Genomic DNA, 18951 nt, shown 5'->3' on the forward strand with positions numbered 1-18951 from the left:
TGTTTGAGAGCGGCTGGACTGGGAGGAGTCCGACCTTCGTGGTCCCCTTTGCAGTTACAGGGCCATAATGACGTGATGTGGGTGTAACGCAGGAGGTCGGTGGGATATGGGAAACTCGGAGAGCTGTGCTTAAGCTGTGTCACCTCTGGTCACAGTCAGCAAGCCAATGTATTGCTGGAACCGGTTCCAGTGCCTCATGTGGGAGACTCTTTGGAGGCAGCAGGTTTTCAGCACATGGGGCCGGGACCTGGGAACAAGCAGCCCTTAGTCCCAGGCCTCTAACGCCAGAGCCACGTGTTGGCACTGAGACAGCGACCAGTTCCTTTCTTTTGGCACTGGATTGCTCAAGGAAAGTGCAAAACCGGCACTCAGATGCAGAGCCGACCGTGCAGGAAGGTGACTGGGAAAATCACGTGAAGGCGTAGCGTGTAGTGCTGCCCTGCTCTGCTTCCCTTCCGCAGCTTGGCGCTGCCCTGGGCACTCACGTTATCTTGTGCTCTTCTGGGAGAGCTCGCTTTATTTTTGGAGTTGTTAATTACTCACCTTGCCATTATCTTGGAGCTGATGTGCAAAGAAAAGTCAAGGATAGATGAAAGGAGTCCCCTTCCCAGCCGCCCCGCACACATGCTCGCTTCTAGTGCTGGTGTGGCTTCAGAGCAACGCGAAGCACGTTGGTGCTGACGCTATATGAATGGGGGCTGAGAAGGATGGGGCTTCTCTGCTTTCTGCTGGAGGTCTGTCGTTGCAGGAGCTGCAGGAAGGAAAATAGTTACTCCCTGGGTTGGAATCTGACAGCTGCTCCACGACAAGACGTTAACGTGTGAGCTGGGCTGGCAGTGTCAGAGGGGAAGAGGCGGATGGGTGAATAAGAAATTACATTGAAGGTTACTGCACAGGGGCCAGCTTCAAGGGTGGGATGAAGGTGAGGGAGCGATGCAGAGGGTCCTGCCATAGGAAATGGTTTATTCAAGCAGGAGATTGTCTTCTGTGCGTCCTGCAGTTGGGTCGCAGACCCAGGGTCCAGGAGGGTTGTGCATCTCAGACAGCTTTCTGTGGGCTGTGCCAGTACTGATGACAACTGATTTCTCAGAAATCGCATCCCTGTGATTCTCAGACTGTCCCATAACGCCTCTTTTATAGGGTGGCTGACAAGCTCCAGGTTGAGCATTCAGAGTGCATCAGAGCAACATCAACGGGGAATGACAGCTGGAATCTCATCTATTCTATGCTTCCTCTCCTAATTATAACCTTGATCAGGCACAGCACCATATAACGTTGATTTCATCCCCCCCACATCCCTCTGGATATACATTTATTCATATGCCATATTCTCCTTTCACCTTCCCCATGGCTTCTGAGGGAAGGTTGCTTGTATTAGTTTCCTGACAATTTAAAGGTCAGCAATGAAGCGAGCTGTATATTTTTTTGCCCTGAGGCAGAGGAAGAGCTCTATTCCAGACTCTCAGCTTGCAGGGAGCTGGGATGTTTTGAAAAATTGTTTCTTATTTTGGACTGACTTGGGATGGAGCTTGTGATTCTCTGCGATGACCTCTCCCTGGAGCACAGAGATGCTGCCATGTGTGGTTAAAATTTAACATGCTTGAAATAGTTTCTCCAGGCGAGCTATGGGACTGAGCCTCCCTCAGTTCTGGTCCTGTGCCAGCTGCCTGTTCCCCTGCTGAGCTCTGGAGGAGAGACCAGAGTACCCTCGCTTCCCCTTTTGTAGGGTATCATTTGCACTGCAGACAGACGAGGTGCTAATGTTCCAAAAAGGATGTCGAATGTCCGAAAAGGATGCGCGTGTTTTTGGTTACTGCCTGGATAAAAGCTCGTAGTTTCCTTTACACAAAAGCTGATGATAATTGGACCCTGGTTTTGCACTTTATCCTCTTCATCCCGGTGGTAGAGATGAGCTCAGTTGCTAGTGAGGGAGAAACCAGAGTCACCTGCCCGCAGCTTGCGGGGCATCTCCTGATGCCAGCCTCAGCTGTTTCAGTGGTTACAGTGTGTAGGGGCGTGTGGGCAGCCAAAGCGCGCTGCCAGGCGTCTACCGGAGCGCTCGGACAAGGTAACACCTAAAACACCGTGCTCCTGAGCCGCCCCGCTCTCGGTGAGCCTCTTGAGCGGTTGGGCTGCAAAAGGTGTCCTGATCTGCTGCCCTCTTCAGCAGGACACGGCCGGAGCTGTGCCTGTGATGCCAGCATGGGAGGGTCTGAAGTTTAATCGTTTCAGACCTTCTTTGGGAAAATATTTTGATTCTCTTCGATAACAATGACACACTTGCCTTGAAATGTCTCTGCTAAATTTGATGTATTTTGTTGTTACTTTGGAGCTAGATCAGACCTATATATTTGTATGAGTTGTTGGCTTGTGCACATTTCTTCAGACTGAACTTCCACACCTTCTCTGTGTTGTAATGAAAGAAACAGTTCTCATGGACTGACTTTCTACAGAACAATTTGTCTTGAGCTATGTTTGGAAACTAGAAGCCAATAAAAATGTGTGAACTGATTTTTGTATTGAACGAAACTACCTGTAGTCACCATGATTTGCATCTAAAATTGACTTTAATGCTATCTTGGTTTGCCATTAATCCATTGAAGGTTTTGTTCTTGCTGTTCTTTTGCAGCGTGCACGTTAGAATGGTGAATCCTGTGGTCTCATCCCTGCTTTCATTTTTAATTCAACTGCAAGAGGAAAATAAGTTTCCTGTGCTTTTTTTTTTTTTTTTTTTCAAATCCTGTTTGGTCTTTTTAACTCTGGATGAACTATTTACTGTGCTGAATAAGTGGAATAAATGGAAACAAAGAAAATGTTCTCTCCGCACCTGCAGAAAGAGGCCCAGGACAAATTAGTCTTGTCTGGAACAGGCTCTGGTTCCAGGTGCTCACCAACTTCAGGAGTTGGAGTGCTTTTAAGCTTTTGGCAGCAGTCCTGTATTGTTTGACAGTAATCTTTTTGCAAAGAGAAATAGAAACAGAGTAATAAAAAGCAAACATTCGAAACTTGATTTTGAGAGCTAATTAAATTTTTAATCTTTATTTGCCTTTCTGTGCTGCTTGTTCGTATACAAAGGTGTTGTCCCGTCCCAGTAGAGGAGGAAGAGGCACATGTGGCTCGATGCTGTGAGAACCTGAGCTTTTCAAGCCTTGAGGCTTGTCAGGAATATTGCACATTGCCCTGTCTACATAACCTAATGATTTTGTGCATCAATACAGAGGTCTGCAGCTAGATAGCATCACAGAAAACGAGGGCTCTTGCCTTTGGGCAGCTTGAAGCTGCTTGAAAAATAGAGCTGGAGTCTCCTTACTGTGACCCCAGCAAAGAGCTGGGAGCATTTTTTAGTTTTTCTGCTTGTCACAGGGCTGCAGCTGACTGCGGTATCGCCCTCTTCCCCGCCGGAGCCGGGTGATGTCCCTGCCAACAGCCGCTGCCCAGCTGCAGCGCTCCGGGGCTGGAGCTGGCTGGGGGCTTTGGAGTGCTGCCCGATGGGAGATGCTGTCAAATGTAAGGGGCTGTTGTTGCCAGAGTGCAGGAATGGGTGGGAAGGGAAAAATGACCTTTTTTTCTTATCTCTCCAGAGGAGAAGAGTACTATTCAGCTGCTTACCCACTAGATGTCACGGTTGGGTCTGGATTTGTGCTGCTGTGGCTGGTGCTTCCTGAACCCAAAGGCCTGGCGAGGAAAAAAATCACACAATTTTTTCAAGCTCGTTGGCAGTTTGTGACCAACATCTTATAAAAGCAAGCCATAAATTAATTTTCATCACTTAAACAAGGGCAAAAAAGGCTAGTGAGGGGGAAATACTTAAAAAACAGAGGCTCCTGGCAGGAGAGGGCACTGTGTACTTTGCTATATCCAAGGGAATGTGCATTTAGGATGAGTTTATTTTAGATGGGAGGCTGTGCAGCCGCAGAGTGGCCACCCCATTCCCCCTGCGGTGTGAGACAGGCCCTGTGCCATGGGAAAAACTCCCGAGGAAAGAGCATGTGAGCCCAGACCTTCCCACACCGCACTGGTTTGGAATTAAAACCTGCTTTGTACATTATGCTGGGTTACAGCGAGTAGAGGGACTGTTGATGGAAAGGGCTGGGGTGAAGGCAGAGTGAGCGTGGGGAGGGGTGAAGCAGGGCCACAGCACGGGCAGCACCTGCGTCACTCTTCAGCAAAAACATCCTCACTAAATATATGCAAATAACTTTAATCTAAGCTGATTTTCTCCCTCTGCCGCTGTATTTTTTTGTCTTAAACATAGTTTACCTGTTTGCTTTAAGTGTGGGTTTTCCATCCGGGGAGAAGGGGGAAATGGAGTTTCACTTGAAACACATGTTCAAATTAACTCCCTCATCCTTCTTTTCCTTCTATGCAGTAACTCCTGTCGTGTTATAATGGGGAAAAACTGCTTGGAAGGAACCCTCCCAAACTGCCTTTCTTATGGACTTTGTTTCTAAGTGGAGACAGTTTTGATGCAATCCCCTGCTTCATTTTTATTTTAGCCCTACAGATCTGCAAGGAAGGATTTCAGGTATTTGGTTTGTTCAGTGCTAAAGGCGAGCTGGCTTCCTCGTGCTTTCCAAATGCCCCTCACCACTCACAGCGAACAGCCTGTTTAGTTCAGCATTTATATTGCTGGTTAACATTAATTCTGGTTAACATTATGGTTAACATTAATGTTGATTTTCAGGATTTTGTTCAGGTTTAAGGATTTTTTTTCCTTTTGGTATCTTCCCAAGGCATGTTTCCATGTGGGACTTTTGTCTTTGCATAAGGACCAGGCTTTGACTTTAAAATAGCAAAAAAGAAGTTGAGAGCTCCTGCAATCTCTCTGGAAATGATCATTTTAACAAATGCCTGCTGCTCTGCTTGAAGCGAGCTGTCGTGTTTAACTGCATTTTGGATGGTGTCTATAAACAGAGCAGCTGTCTGCATGCAAACGGGACTTTCCAGCAGTGCATAATATGAAAAGAATCTTATTACTACTTTAAAAAAAAAAAAAAAAAAGGCAAGAAAGGCTCAAAGAGCTCAGATGATGCCAGCTTCCTATCAGCTCCAACAATAGTCTAGACATCTCGGAGAGTCATCAGATTAACGTGATGTACGTTCGCCATTTACAGCTCTATGTTTCTTAAAGAGAGCTGGGAGACGTGAGCTTTCCCCCAGGGATCGGTACAACCCTGAAGTGCTCCTTTCCTCTGTCCCACTTCTTACTTATTTCTTTCTCTCCTCTCATATCTGGGTTTGGGTGTCACGGGTCACCTCTTCAATGAATCACAACTTAGGGCACACAACGGTGACCTCCATTTAACGTCATTAACCTCACTGACCCCTTTGCTCAGAAGCCCCACGGCTCTTTGCGAGCTCTCCCAGGGCAGGAATATGGTCTCTTCATTTTGGCTGAGCACCCAGCCCTGCTGCAGGGTGGCACTGCCTGTGGCTGTGAGATGGGCTGAGGCCGCCGGAGCTTGGGTGGCCTTGATCAAGAGGTCGGAAGGCTTCACCGTCCCCTTCCCTGGCCTTTCCCGCGGGGGGGTGGAGATGGGATGGAGCCAAGGTCTCACCCTACTCTGAACATTCCCCAGCCACAAGCTGCTCTGTTAACCGCTGCACCAGGGCACCCTGAGACAGGGCAGCTCATTCTGCTGGGGACCGTTTCTCTCTGGGTCACTTCTTGGGCCAGGCTGCTCTTCAGGGCAAGAATAAACTGTGTCCTAGCTGCAGGAGTCCGTTTGTAAAGCATTACAAAATTTGGCAAAAAAACCCACCCTGATCCCTTGCTATTTAGCAAGTGATGTTACTCGCTTGAGTGCAAAGCCAGGGATCGAAGCGGGTGTTGTGCCATCCCTCCTGGCTGGCCGAGCCACAGCTGATGCCCCAGGGGAGACCTGGCTCTGCCTGCCTGCACCGAGGAGGCTCCCAGAAAAGAAATACCAAAACACTGCTGTCGTGATACCTTCTGGCCCATCCAGAAGGAGAAAATGTCAGGAATTTCCCAAGAAAAAATCTCTAGTTTCTGACTTTCCAGCTAAACTGTCCAGAGCTGGCTGGGACAGAAGAGCACCAGTGCCAGCAGATGTCCTGCCTCCCCACCAGCACTGGAATCAGTCATTTCTTACAGGGCTCTTTTGGTTTTTTAACCACATTCAAACAAAATTTATTTGGTGCTTCTGGGTTTTTTCTTCTGGTTTGTGTTGACACAATTGTGTTGGGGAGTGTGTTGGGCTGGTACATGGCTCTGTTATTTGTGTGTTACAGGGGGAAAAGCAGCAAGAAAATGGTGAGGCTTGTGGAAAAGTAGCACTTCTTTGCTGGCATTTTTGGAGAATACAGCACAAAATTCACCAGTCTCAAGCAAAGATACTGAGGAAAGAGGAAAGAAAGGAGATACGTCACTTAACAAGTTATTTTATCTAGGCAAAGCAAGCTGATGCCAGTAAAATCAGTGGAAGAAATAAATCCATGTTCTTATTCAAACTGATTAGAAAGATGCACATTAAAAATTAAACAAGTGGTAGTTTTAGGGGGGGTAAGATTATGGCCATAAAAATCCCCAACAGCTTACTGATTTGAAGGTACATGACTGAAAGTTTTTCCTGTCTAATTGCCGCCCTATGAAAATGATTTTGCTTTTCCCTGCACCTGCTGCTGGGGTCTGTGTGCGTCATCGCTGAGAGTTTAAATTGCCCGTCAGCTCGGGGTCCTGCCTGCGGGGTCGGGGGGGCCGAGCGTGGGGCTGTGTGGGACAGTCCCCTCCGCTCCCCTCGTCCCCCCATTAATGGGGCTTCTCATGGCCGGAGGGGAGCGGGAGGGACAGACCCCCGAGGTGCCCAGTTCAGCCCACGCTCAGGCAGAGTTTTGGGGAGAACAAAGCGAAAATGATGCATGAGCCCTGTCCCTCTCAGGGGCTCTCAGGGAGGAGGGGGCTCAGGCAAGGCAGGTGCCGTGGGGTTGCCCCAGCCCAGCCTGGGGGAATTGAGGGGGAAAGCAGCCGTGCTAGGCCCTCGGATTAAATCACTTTTTCCTAAATGTCACTTGAAGAGAGTGGTCGTAATGTTGAGTCATTACCAGCCATTTGCATGTACAATAACACAACAGGGAAAAAGATAAAAAATCGATGCAGGAATCAATAGAGAGCTCCCTGCTCTAGATCTTTTGCCCGGAGCTTATCATTAGTAGACACTCAAGGAGCAGAGTGCTATTAATTAGAGGAAACATTTGCAATCCAGGGGAAATGACTGGCAGCTGGAAAATCCTCAGATTTTTTTTTAACAGTTTTTGCGGGTGGCTTTGTTTTCCCTTTCTCTTCTGGACTCCTCTGTCCTGAGTGAAGCGTCTCCTTCCCACCTTTGTTTTGAAGGAAAAGAGAGATTTCTCACCCAGGATTTTGGGAAAGGATGAATTTCCAAAGCATGTGAGCAAAAGCCAGGGACAGCCCTGCTTGAGTCTACCCCTCTCGTAAATCTTTGGGCAGTCAGTCTCTGATCCCTCCTCTCTCATACCCGTCCCCCCCCAGCAGTGCGCGCAGCCTGAAACAGCACATAAATAAGAAACATATTTTGTTGTTTTTACAAACAGCAGCTGCCGGGTTTCCAGGAGAGGGGGCTCTTGGCAGGCAGAGCATCCTGTGAACTCAGCCCTGGCCTGAGCAGGACCAGGACCAGGACCAGGTGGATGGGTTGAGCATCGCCCTTCGCTTCTTTTATGCAGGTCAAGCAACTTGCACCAAACCTCCAGGAAAAAGCCTTGCTGCCCCCGGGGCCATGGCATCCCCCGATGCCCAGCTCATGGCACCCTCGAAGGGGAGTGTTGGTGCCGTGGCTTTTGGCTGCTCATCCCTGACGGCTGGGAAATGGCCCTGTGCCGAAATTCGGTTTCGGAGCTTCCAGCCCGCCCACCCACAAACATCAGTTATACATCAAGGAGGGGAAAAACGTACACAAAAAATTGCAAAGAAAAAATGGTTTTGCTTATTTTTGTGACCGTTCCATGAGCCAAAAGGAAGACAAAATGCAGTGAAACGTTTCTAGGGGCAGCGGGGTGGGCAGGGGCTGTGCCACGGTGATCCCTGCGGCATCATGCTGGGGAGCATGCACTGGATCTCAGGCGTGGGGTCAGGACCCGAAGTGATGGTTTTTTAGCATTTTGGGGGAGCTATAATAAATTTTAAAAGTGGGAGAGTGTGCACGATCCTGCCTGGACTAGCTGGGCTGTGAACCAGGCTCTTGGCGGTGCATTTGCTTTATTGTCTGCGGTTGTGTATTTGCTTTAATTAATAAACATACGCTGAAACCGCATTTGAGATACTGTTTCTCCCCTGCACCAGGGTTTAGCTGATCCCAGGCAGCCACTATTAGGTGGCTTTGTATTTTGGGTTTTTTTTCTTACTCGCTATTACTACTGTGAAACCATTTACAGGCCCCAGGGAGGATGGTGAAAAAAAAAAATCTCTTTAAAAACAGCAATTATTCTTAGTAAAATATTCTAAATAATTCATTGCTTATTGGCTGCACTGTGCTATTAAATGCCTTTTAGCTACTACTTGTATAAACTCTTAAAGCCCTGGTTCAAAGCCAAGCTCAGGTTAATGATACAGCGATTTCTGTGGGAAGCTCAGTGCCGCCGATAAAGCAGCTCCTGCAAACAGCCCCACGGAGCCAGGCACAGTCCTGGGGGGACGAGGGGGCTGTGGGGTGCCCATGCTGGAGCCTGGTGATGCTCCCAGCACCCACCCAGCAGCTGGCGGGCAGGGTGTGTGACGGGTGTGCAGGAGGGCTGAGGCTTTCGCCCTGCCTTGGAGCAGGTAGGTCGCCTTCAGCCCCCTCACCGGACCGAGCCCCGAGGCTTCGGGCAGTCGCTTTACCCGTGCTTGTGTCGGCACTGTCTTTCTCTTTGGAGGGTTAGCTCTTAAATGCATCACGGTTTGTGGGGCTGAGGGGTTTTAAATATGTGCAGTTTCTTCTCCAGGTGATGTGGCATGTGCCGGTGTCACTGTACTTGGTTTTAATGATTTTCTCAGGATTTCTGCACTTAGAAAGTCTTGTCATTCTTGCCCACGTTCTGGAGAAGCTGGGTGGAAAATACACTGTATTGGTGTAACGCCCTCCCAGCAGTAACCCTCAGGATTTAAGAATGGTGACAACTGCTTCTAACGCATGGAAGAAAGGGCAATAAATGAGAATACAGCAGTGGCTCTATTAACTTGCTTCTCCAGCAGCCTGTTTTCTATGCATGCACGCTGGAGATAAATGAGTGTGCTCAGCAGGCTGGGCTCAGCGCGGTGCCAACCATCTTTGCAGCATGAAGGTGTTTTTTCTTTCTTTATTATATGCCTCCTTACCTCCAACATACATTTCTTTCTATTTGGTTTAATCCAAATTGTTTCCTTTTGCCTCATGTGCTTCAGCCACTAAATCTGATCTGGATGAGTCCTTGCTTGACCGCTTTGGTGCTGGCAAAAGGCTGGGTGAGAGGGCTGAACAGGGCACAGCATTAGACCCAGGGCATCGGCCTCCAGCTCATCTCTTCAAGCATCACTCTCTGGTGCAGGTATAATGAAAAGGCTGAAAGATCCTGAAGCACAAAAAATTTAAATTTAAATTTTTCTCTATAAAGCTTTTTTTATTCACTTCTGCCTATTAGCAGATATTAGCATCTCTTTGCAGAGAAGATCCTGGGTAAAAAGTCAGAGCTATGACACGTCTCAGCAGACATCATGTGCATCAGATCTCCAGGCCGTTTTCATCAGTGGCTCAAGCAGAGCTCCTGCAGTCTGTAGGACAGGGCATGTGTCCAGGGGCAATGGCTAGCAGAACCAATGAAAGGTTTTGCAGTCTCATTCGCATTTAAAAGATCAACATATTGCTGAGATTCATCAGTCACTGGGCTATTTATTTTGTTACTTGAAATGTAACATAGGTCAGAGCACGACTTAAACCACAGAACTGTTTGCAGAGGTGATTCAGTTTAGTTTCCAAGAAACAGTGGTTTGATACTAGACCTGAAAAATAACCATCTCAGCTGCCAGCCCTCGTCCAGAACCATCTCACCCCGTGGCACTGGGGTCTCTTGCTTCAGGCTCAGTTAAAGATACGGGATTTGCAGGATCCAGCTCAGGCTGATGTTCAGAAGCCGGCGGACATGACGTAAGGTCTGCTCCTCCCAAAGGTCTCCAAGTATTTCGCAAACGGTGACCTTTGCTATATCTCTTGGAGGTAGGTAAATAGTAATATACTAATTTTACAGATGACTAAACAGCGTAGAGTGTTTAAATGACTTGGCCAAGGTCAGAGCAGACAGCGGTGGGGCTGGGAGGAGAGTCCCATCCTGCTAAATCCCAGTGCTTCCTCTAATAGCTCCCAGCAGCCCCGCCTTTAAGCAGAGCTCAGTGGTGTGGTGTTGAATTTAAATGGATCTCAATTTCATATACAGCAAACGCCAGGATATAAACTAGGGGTTTTGGAGCAAATCTTTTATCTGGGCATTTTTTAAGGACCGTTTCATTTAAAATTGCACTTGGCAGAAATCGGGCTTTTAGAAATTGGAAAATAAGCTGCCTCCTGAATGACAGCTACGAGGGAACAGGCGAGTTAGAGGATTAATTTGTTTGATTAAATCTTTAAAGAGTTTAGTCTGAGAGTGCAGACAGGCCTGCAGATTATAGCACGGGCGCAGTGGTGGGCAAAGGAGTTATTTAGATAGAGCCCATGTGCTATCTTTCATTTTTCTCAGTCCATAATTACTAATAAATAAAATAAAAGCAAAACTACAACTGAAGCTGGGGAATTAATTACCATGCTATTTTTGCTCCTCCAGGATAATAAAATAGTGCAAATGACTGATGGCAACTGAAATGTCTCCTGCAGCCACCAGCCCCCTGACATCGGAGCTCCAGGGAGAAATCCAGTGCTGTAAATCACCGTGCCAGGAGCGATCAGCTCCGTGGCTTGTGCTCCAAGGAGAAACTACACTTTATCTGAAAGGAACTCCAGCATTTGGGCAGCATAAATTGTGCCTGGATCAGGCTCTTATCGGGCTGTTTAAAGATGCACAGCTCATATTTCTGTGACCCTGCTGAAATAAGGACCCAGGGCAGCCACATATCAAACCTGTTGGCCAGAAGTTAAAGTCTGACCCTAAGTTGAAAACACAAGTGTTGACTGTGGCCACGGTATTTACAAGTACTTTCTAAAGCTGCTGTGGATCATGGAATGGTTTGGGCTAGAAGGGGTCTTTAAAAGTCACCTAGTTCCAATCCCCCTGCCATGGGCAGGGACACCTTCCACTAGACCATGTTGCTCAAAGCCCCATCCAACCTGACCATGAATACTTCCAGGGAGGGGACGTCCATGGCTTCTCTGGGCAACCTGTTCCCGTTGGACATATACTTCAGGGTTTCTATGGTAATAAGTTATTTCGGGGGGGGGAAGAGGCATAGCAGAGCCAAAGCCTTGTTCCACATCGCCAGTTGAAGAGGAAGCCACTTAGGTAAATCTGAACCCATGTTCAAAAGGCACCAAGAGTCTTCCTGTGTACAAACCATTGAACATTGACAAGTTTTACGCTGGAAACATCCCAGCCATTGATCCAGACACTGCTAGGCCCGTAAAATTTTCACCGCTGTGTGTGGCTGCTGGAGGAGATTCCTCAAAATAGTAATTTTTTTTTGATCTTTGGGCAAACCTGCACCAGAGTCGAGGATCTGTGGCCAACCTGACCCAAGCACAACTGGCTTGGCTGAGGGTTGTAGCGTGAAGGTGGCACATCTTTCAAACTGGACATTTGTAGCCACAACATTGTGGCCCAGTTCATTATGCTGGGTAATTTCTTCCATTTCTGTGGCTCACTAGTGGAGCAAAGCATCTCTCAGTGCCTTGAGCTTGGTCTTCTCCATCACCATTGGAGATCAGCCCATTTGCTCACTGGTGACAGGAATATGTGGTGGGTCTGTCCTGCCACCCCATTAGGAGATGACAAATCGCCACTCACCACCCCTGCGGGGATGCCAGGAGCCTCAGCACACACACCACACCACATCCCCTCCAAGGGCTCCTTTAGCATTAGAACCTCAAAAACCAGCAGCAACAGCAAACCCCAAGTGGGAATGAACCAAATCAGCTCCAGACAAATTTGCCACATTGGCAAAAAGGGATTTAGATTCGTGGCCCCTGGCCACCCCCCTGGCTCTGGGGATGAGGTGGGAATGGAGATGCATGAAACCTTCCTGGTGCAGCAGGATTTGTGAACTGCAGGTGGCTTGGGGCTGGATGGGAGATGATGAAAAAGCTCTGGTCAGTTCTGCAGCCAAGGAGGGCTTTTGCTAAAATAATTTCTACCTTCCCAAACATTAAAGCAACTGCTGAAAGCACACATTCAGGATAGAAACAGGTTGGAGACACTGAAGGTTTTGATCACATTAACAAGCTCCGTTTTCATTAGGGCTAAGAGACTGAAATGTCCTCATTTGTCTCCACGTTTCTGCTGAGCCTCCAGTGCAGCCCCGCTCATAGGCAGCTGCCCACGCAGCCGCTGAGAACTGGCTTCCCTGTCGCTGGCCATTTGTTGCTGCCACCTGATAACATAAGCACATTTATTTAAATCAATAGTAATTAATGTGCGGGGTTTTCTTCATTTTTTTCCATGATATGCAATGCAGTGGGAGCACGGCAACACAGGTTTTTGCTTTATTTAATGACTCTGAACGCAACAGTTCCCTGCCCGCCTGCAGGCTGCGGTGCACCGGCTGGCACAGAGGAGCAGCTGAAGAAGCTGTTTATTAACTGAGTTTTCTCCCCAGGAACACGAGACTGGCTTTTCATAAAGCCAACATTAACGATGGGGTAAGGTGCTTCTAATCAGGGACAACTCCTCTGGACCAACCTTTTCCTTAGGGAAAGCCACGCTGCCAGGGCCAGATTCTCCCCGCACCCCTGGCCCAGGTGGTGCCTTCAGCTACATTCATCACTGCAGGGCCAATAACACCCCAAAGCCTTCACCCAATTTGCTGTTAGCTGCCCAGAAGAAGGAATGAGCTCGTCACAGAGTTTGGCCCTCCACCTGATGGCCCTGGAGTGGGCGGGTATAAATGAGGGGCCACCCCCAAAGTCAGGGGTACTTGGTGTGGCTGAGGTTGGAGGTGGGCTGAGTGTGTGCTGTATCATGATACTCAAGATTTTTTGTCTTGATTGCAAATTTTGAAGGGCAGAAGTAGCTGTGAAGTTGCAGAGTTGTGCCTTTAAGCTGATCAAAGGAGACACCAGGTGAGAAGTATTTCTTAAAAATGAAGTTCTTTAATGTAAGAAACTTCAGGAGAGCTCAGGGTGTTTAAATACCTCACCAAGTGCTTGGAAATCTGGTTTCAGGCTTGTAAATGGATGGTGCATGGGGTGAGCATCTGCCTCGAATGATGGCCTGGGTGAGAGGGGGAGGCAGTGTGTCCCCCTGGTTCGGTGGCCCCATGGGGAAGCATTTGGAGTGGGGCTGTGTGGACGTGGCTGTGTGTGACCTCGGGATACATCCCTTAGCAAAGCTGTAAGGAGTGATGTCCTTAGCTGCTCCTTGTCCCTGCCCTGGTGTCCCCATACAACAGCAGCTATCCCTGATGGGCACCTTGTTGTCCCGTGCCCTGAAGGAGAGCTGTTGCAGAGGTTAACTGGGGATGGTTTGCCCTGCAAAAAGGCCACCAAGTGACTGCTCTGATGAGACTGGTGCCAGGGATGAGGAAGGTGCTGGCTGCTTGTGCCACCATGAGCATATCCTGCAAGCCGGGAACTCTCCCTAAAACTGTTTTTAAAATGCCATGGAGCTGCTTGGAAGTGTTTTGCATGGAAAAGGGTGGAAATGGCCAAATGACACTATTGCTGTCAGAGGGAGAGTTGGAGGCTTTCAAAAGTCTTGTAAGGGCTTTGTTGCAGGTGGTAACTCAGATCTTCCCTCTCTGGCCTGAGGGTCATCAGTCCCTGCAGCTTCGTTCCCTCGTGTCTGGCTTATGAGATGGGGTTTGGTTGGTCCCTCTGGGAGCCCTGACCACACAGGCATAGTGTGGGCAAACCTGCTGGGCTGGACTCGCTTGTTTTGAGGGTGCTGGCTTGGCAGAGGTGATGGATCCCATTGATGCTGAAGCATCACTCTGCTGTGGGCAGGGTGGCTAATGAATGGGATCATCGTTCTCTCTTATTTGTAATTAATGCTGGTTTTGCTCCTTGAACTCTTGTTTTCTTCTTCAATACACACAGGCCTGTTCTGAGTCATTAACCTGACAGCCAGTGACTAGTAGCCTTTATTTTGTTGTCTGCAAAACAATGGAAGTCCTTTTGCGGAAAATGAATGGAAGATGAGGTTATAAAAATCCTACAGTGGTGAGGCACTGAAAAGCCCAGGTCTGTCTCTTGATTGCATCACTCTGATGTTATCCACACAGGTACCAGGGAAAAACAAGATTCCAAATTATTAGAACCATAGTTCAAGGGCAGCTGAACGATATGCATCCATAACACATGGGATGAGCAGCGATGTGAACCGCAGAGGAACAGGGCTGTTGAGTGGAAGGGAACCATGGCTGTGGCAGCAGCGGGTACCTCAGCAGCAGGGCAGGGGCAGGGTTTGTCCTCCCTGTGAATGCATCTTGTGGGGGCTGGAGGGCTCTGCCCATCCACCCTGCTGCCAAAAATATCCAAGTGCAGGCATGGCCAGTGAACTGCCCCGTAACGATCCTTGCCTTTCTCGGGTGGGTTTGCACCTAAACTTTGACCTGTAAAGGCACTGTGTGTTTGGGATAGCTTGAAGCTGTTGCAGCCCGTAGCCTGCTGGCATCCTGCTGCTACGGCTGCTGGCTTTAACCCTGGGCAGCTCCCTCGGGTCAGATCCATTCCTGGCTTTGTTGTACTTGGGCTAACTGAAGACATGGCAGACTTCCAACACAAGTGCTGTCCTATAGCTTTTCCTACCTCTGACACAAGTTTTCTCGTTTGGTCAGTAGTGGAGAACAGGAGCTGGATACCTGACGTGTATAAACTTACACAGCTTTACAAATTGACGACAAATGTGTTTCCCACTATCCTTGTCAAAATGACGGTGCTGGGACAAATCGAGAGGAGCTCTCCTGAAGCCATGGCAGAGGCTTCAAGTTCATGTGGTGGTGCTGAGGACAGGATGATTTCACCTGATTTTGTGGCAAGTCTTTGCAGAGCAAAGAGTTCCTGTAAAGCAACTGGCCCTGAGCTGTAATTTAATTGTGTTTCTGTTTTTCTTTTTTATTATTACTATTCCAGAAGCAGTTTGGATTCCCGTGATATTCAGCTGTTGTATACATATGTAGGAAACAATCTGGTGAGACCCAGCGTATGGTGTAGAAAGAAACATCCTGGGGGACTGAATGCATCACGGGTGAGGTTTAAAGTATTTCCCTGCACAAGTCCTCCCAGCTGAAGGAGGGGGTGAGGCAGTGGAGCCGCAGCTAATGTCTCTGCTCCCACTGTCACTGTTGTCCTGCAGCTTTGGCTTTAGGTTGTAGGGAGAATTTACGGGTTTTCTGGGTGGCACAACACAAAAATGTGCAAGATGCAGCATGAGGGTGGAAAACAGCCTTCTAAACACCCCTGGATGCCACAGAGCCACCTGCTTTCCCCGGTGGCCGTGCCACCAGCATCACCCTGAGCTGCCCTCGGGAGGGGTCTGGGGAAGGGCTGTGAGCAATATCCCTCCTGCCCAGGCTGTCGAGGGGCCTGGATCCTGTCAGCTGCCCTGGGTGGCTGCAGATCAATTTGGTGTATTTAGGATACCGGCTCTGCTGTCATCCTGCCCTTTGTGATAGCCCCCTGCATTGCAAGGAAACCCATCCTAATGACTGAGTATTTCCTTCTCTAATTAACTCTTGCATCTTGCCCATAATAGACCTTAAACAGCCTAAGTGTTATCGACCCCTGGCAAAGAACAGTCACAGAAGCATCCCCATTAATGAAAACAAATTTCAGGAAATTCAGATTATGTTCTTCCTGAGGAGAGAGTGAGGGGTAGTTGAAGGTAGAGCTGAGGAAAAACTAGGCATGTTCAGCTCTGCAGGGGTTCAGGGTGTGCAGGGGCCTCCAGAGACTTCTGCACTGCTGGTTTGCTGTTTGGATGGAGAGTGGGGGGCACCTGCATTGCCAGGGATGAAATAGGGAAGCTGAGGCACAAGGCATCAACGTTGCTACCCTAAATGGCCATAGGACCATCTGGTGTGCTTAAGGTGGTGTTGGAAAAGGCTTTTCTGAGGCTCGTATCTTTGCAGCCTAAGAGAAGGTGATGGAAAATATGATGTGTTTTCATTTCATGCTGTCGGAGCCTTAAGCAACAGTATTGGATGTGATGTTGGGCTGGTCTTGGGGCTTTGCACTGTGCTGGCAGCCTGTGAGCTGGGGTTAGGGCAGCCTGCGCTGCTGGAGCTCTCCCAGTCCTGGTGCCTGGCTGGGTGATGTGGGGCTCTGGCTTCCCAAAGCACCCCGCTGCCCCTGGCTGTGCAGGGCTCTCTGGTTTGCCTCTTCTGCCCACCTTCTGCTGGTCAGCTCAGAGCTTTCTGAGGGAGAAGCCCAATTGAAATTTGAAATAAATTTACCAGCAGCTTGCAATAAAAAAAAAGGCAATTTCCTCTTATGAAAATCTGTGGGAAAACTCTTGATCTGCACGTAGCACCTTTGTATTGTAAAGGAATTTAGAAAAGAAGGTTGGCATCAGTGCCCCCATTTTACAGTTAGAAAAACTGAGGCATAGAAAGGAAAGATTTCTCTAAGCTCGCTTGGAAGCAGAGTCAGGGAGAACTGTTGCGTCTCCTAGAAGTCAGGGCAGAGTGTACCTAGTACACCACCAATTTGTTATTGAAATATAAAATTCTCCAATCTGAGGACGTTATTCCACAGGCTGCCTTTTTGGGGTGGGGGTGGCAGGGAGAAAGTCAATTTAAAAAGAAATAACAAGGCTGTAAGACTTTAGTTGTGTTGTAAAGACACAACCACTTGAGGAAAGAAAGGAACTTAGAATATTTTGTCCTTGTTTGCCATTTTAAGCATAACCCCCCTCTGCTTTTCTTGTTATTGCAGCATAAGTATTTAGCAAAGCATTAATCTTGCTTGTCAGTAATAACATGCAAATTAAACACCTGCTCTAGGAATCTGTAGTGCTTTGTTCCATTAGATGGTATTGACATGTCAGATATTTGGACTTTAATTCAGAAAAATGGTGCCATTTTCATTTATCTCTCCTAATGAAGAATGAAGGTGTGCACTGATACAGGGCTGCCCACAGCAATGCAGCTAAAAGTGAAAAACAATACTTAATACAGCCACTAAATTACATGTGACATCTCATTTAAAGATAAACAGCCTGAAGGCATATGTCCGAGTGGCATTGATGAAATTTTTAAATGTTCCTTTGAATTCTCATTTAACCAGCAATTTAGTAGTGAAGGTGCTGCGCTGGCGGGGAGATGTAAAGTGTTGCTTTAAATGTGAACTGAAAGTAGGAGAAGGCTGCAAGTCCTGAGGGACACAGCTATGGCTTGACCCAGACATTCCCCTTCAGTCCCATGGGAAAACAGGAGCTGCACCCAGTAGATGGTGACCATGAGATGGGTGGATGGGGCTCTTGTGCTGTGAGATGTCAAAGCTCACTTCTCCCCATTTGCAGAGAGAGTGACACTGGTATGATGGGCACAGCATGGGTGTGTGCTTCAGTCTTGCAGGGCTGTATGTGCGCTGTGAGTGATGTCCCATGTCTTGTGAGCTGCAGGTTGGACCCTGCTGAGCCCCCACTGTGTCATATCTGACCCCGTCTGCCCATCTTGCTCTTCAGCTTCCCATTGTTTTCTGCTTTTTGGATAAACTCAGAACTACGTGGAGAAATGCTCCTTAGTTATTTAAGGAGCACAACCTTATCTCTGGAGGTGGGTTTCCACCTGTGTATGGAAACAGAAGGGATGGTCACTAGGAGCTCACTGCCTGCCCTAAGCGGTGGCCAGTTAAGCCTGCCTCTGCTGATGGTCAGTCATTCAGCCTCTGCTTAAGGACCTCCTGGCTGGACACCTCACAATCTTGTAATCTAATCCAGTACTTTGCTGCCTTTAGCTGCAGGAAGACCTTCTCCCCCAATGTCCACTCTGTATCATCTTTGCTCTGGTTCAAGCTCATTTCTTCCTGTCTGATCCATCACAAGCATGGAAATCGGGTCCCGTCTTCCATCTTGGTAGGGAAGCCCTCTATGCGTTTGAAGCTCATCATGTTTCTCTCTTGCTCTTTCTTTCAGCTGAATAGTCCCAGTTCATTCAGTCTTTTTCCACCAGTTTCCCAACCTGTTTTGTTTTCCTCTGGACCTGTTGCGGTAGACTTTGCTGTGTGACCCAGATAGGCACAGTAACTAAGCTGAGGCTCTTCCAGTGCAAAACAGAGAAGGAAGATCTGGGTTTTTCAGGGTTATGTTCCTGTTTGTGCAACAGAAAGCATTGATTTTTTTTCAGCAGGGCTTCATCCTGTAATTTTGGTTGCGTGGGCAATCTGGGCCATCAAGAAGCAACTAATTCCTTGTTTGTGTGTGCAGCTGGGGCTTTACAGCGCCTTGCACAGCCTGTTCGTAGAGGCAGGCCCTGAGGCAAAGCATCTTGTGATGGAAATAAAGACTTCCAGAGGAAAGGCACAAAGTGCCATATTCTCCTATCAGTACTTGCCCCTCTCTTGAAGTGACTGCTTGAACTGGTGTCTCTAGGATGTTTTTCCATTGCTGTTCTTGGATGATAGCCTTTGCTTTCCTTTCAACTAATTTCTTTTGAAGAGTGCTCCAGAGCTGAGCTCTGTGGTTTATTTTTGTCCACCTCTCCTAAATTTGCATCAAATTTTTTTTGTTTGCTTGCTTGTTTTCCCCCCAGAACATAGCTGGCAGCAGCAGGAACAAGCTCAAGCAGAGGGTGCTTTTGTGGCCAGACGCTGAACACAC

The sequence above is a fragment of the Leptosomus discolor genome, chromosome 10 (genome assembly GCF_034619465.1).
Source record: "Leptosomus discolor isolate bLepDis1 chromosome 10, bLepDis1.hap2, whole genome shotgun sequence".
Lineage (NCBI taxonomy): Eukaryota > Metazoa > Chordata > Aves > Leptosomiformes > Leptosomidae > Leptosomus > Leptosomus discolor.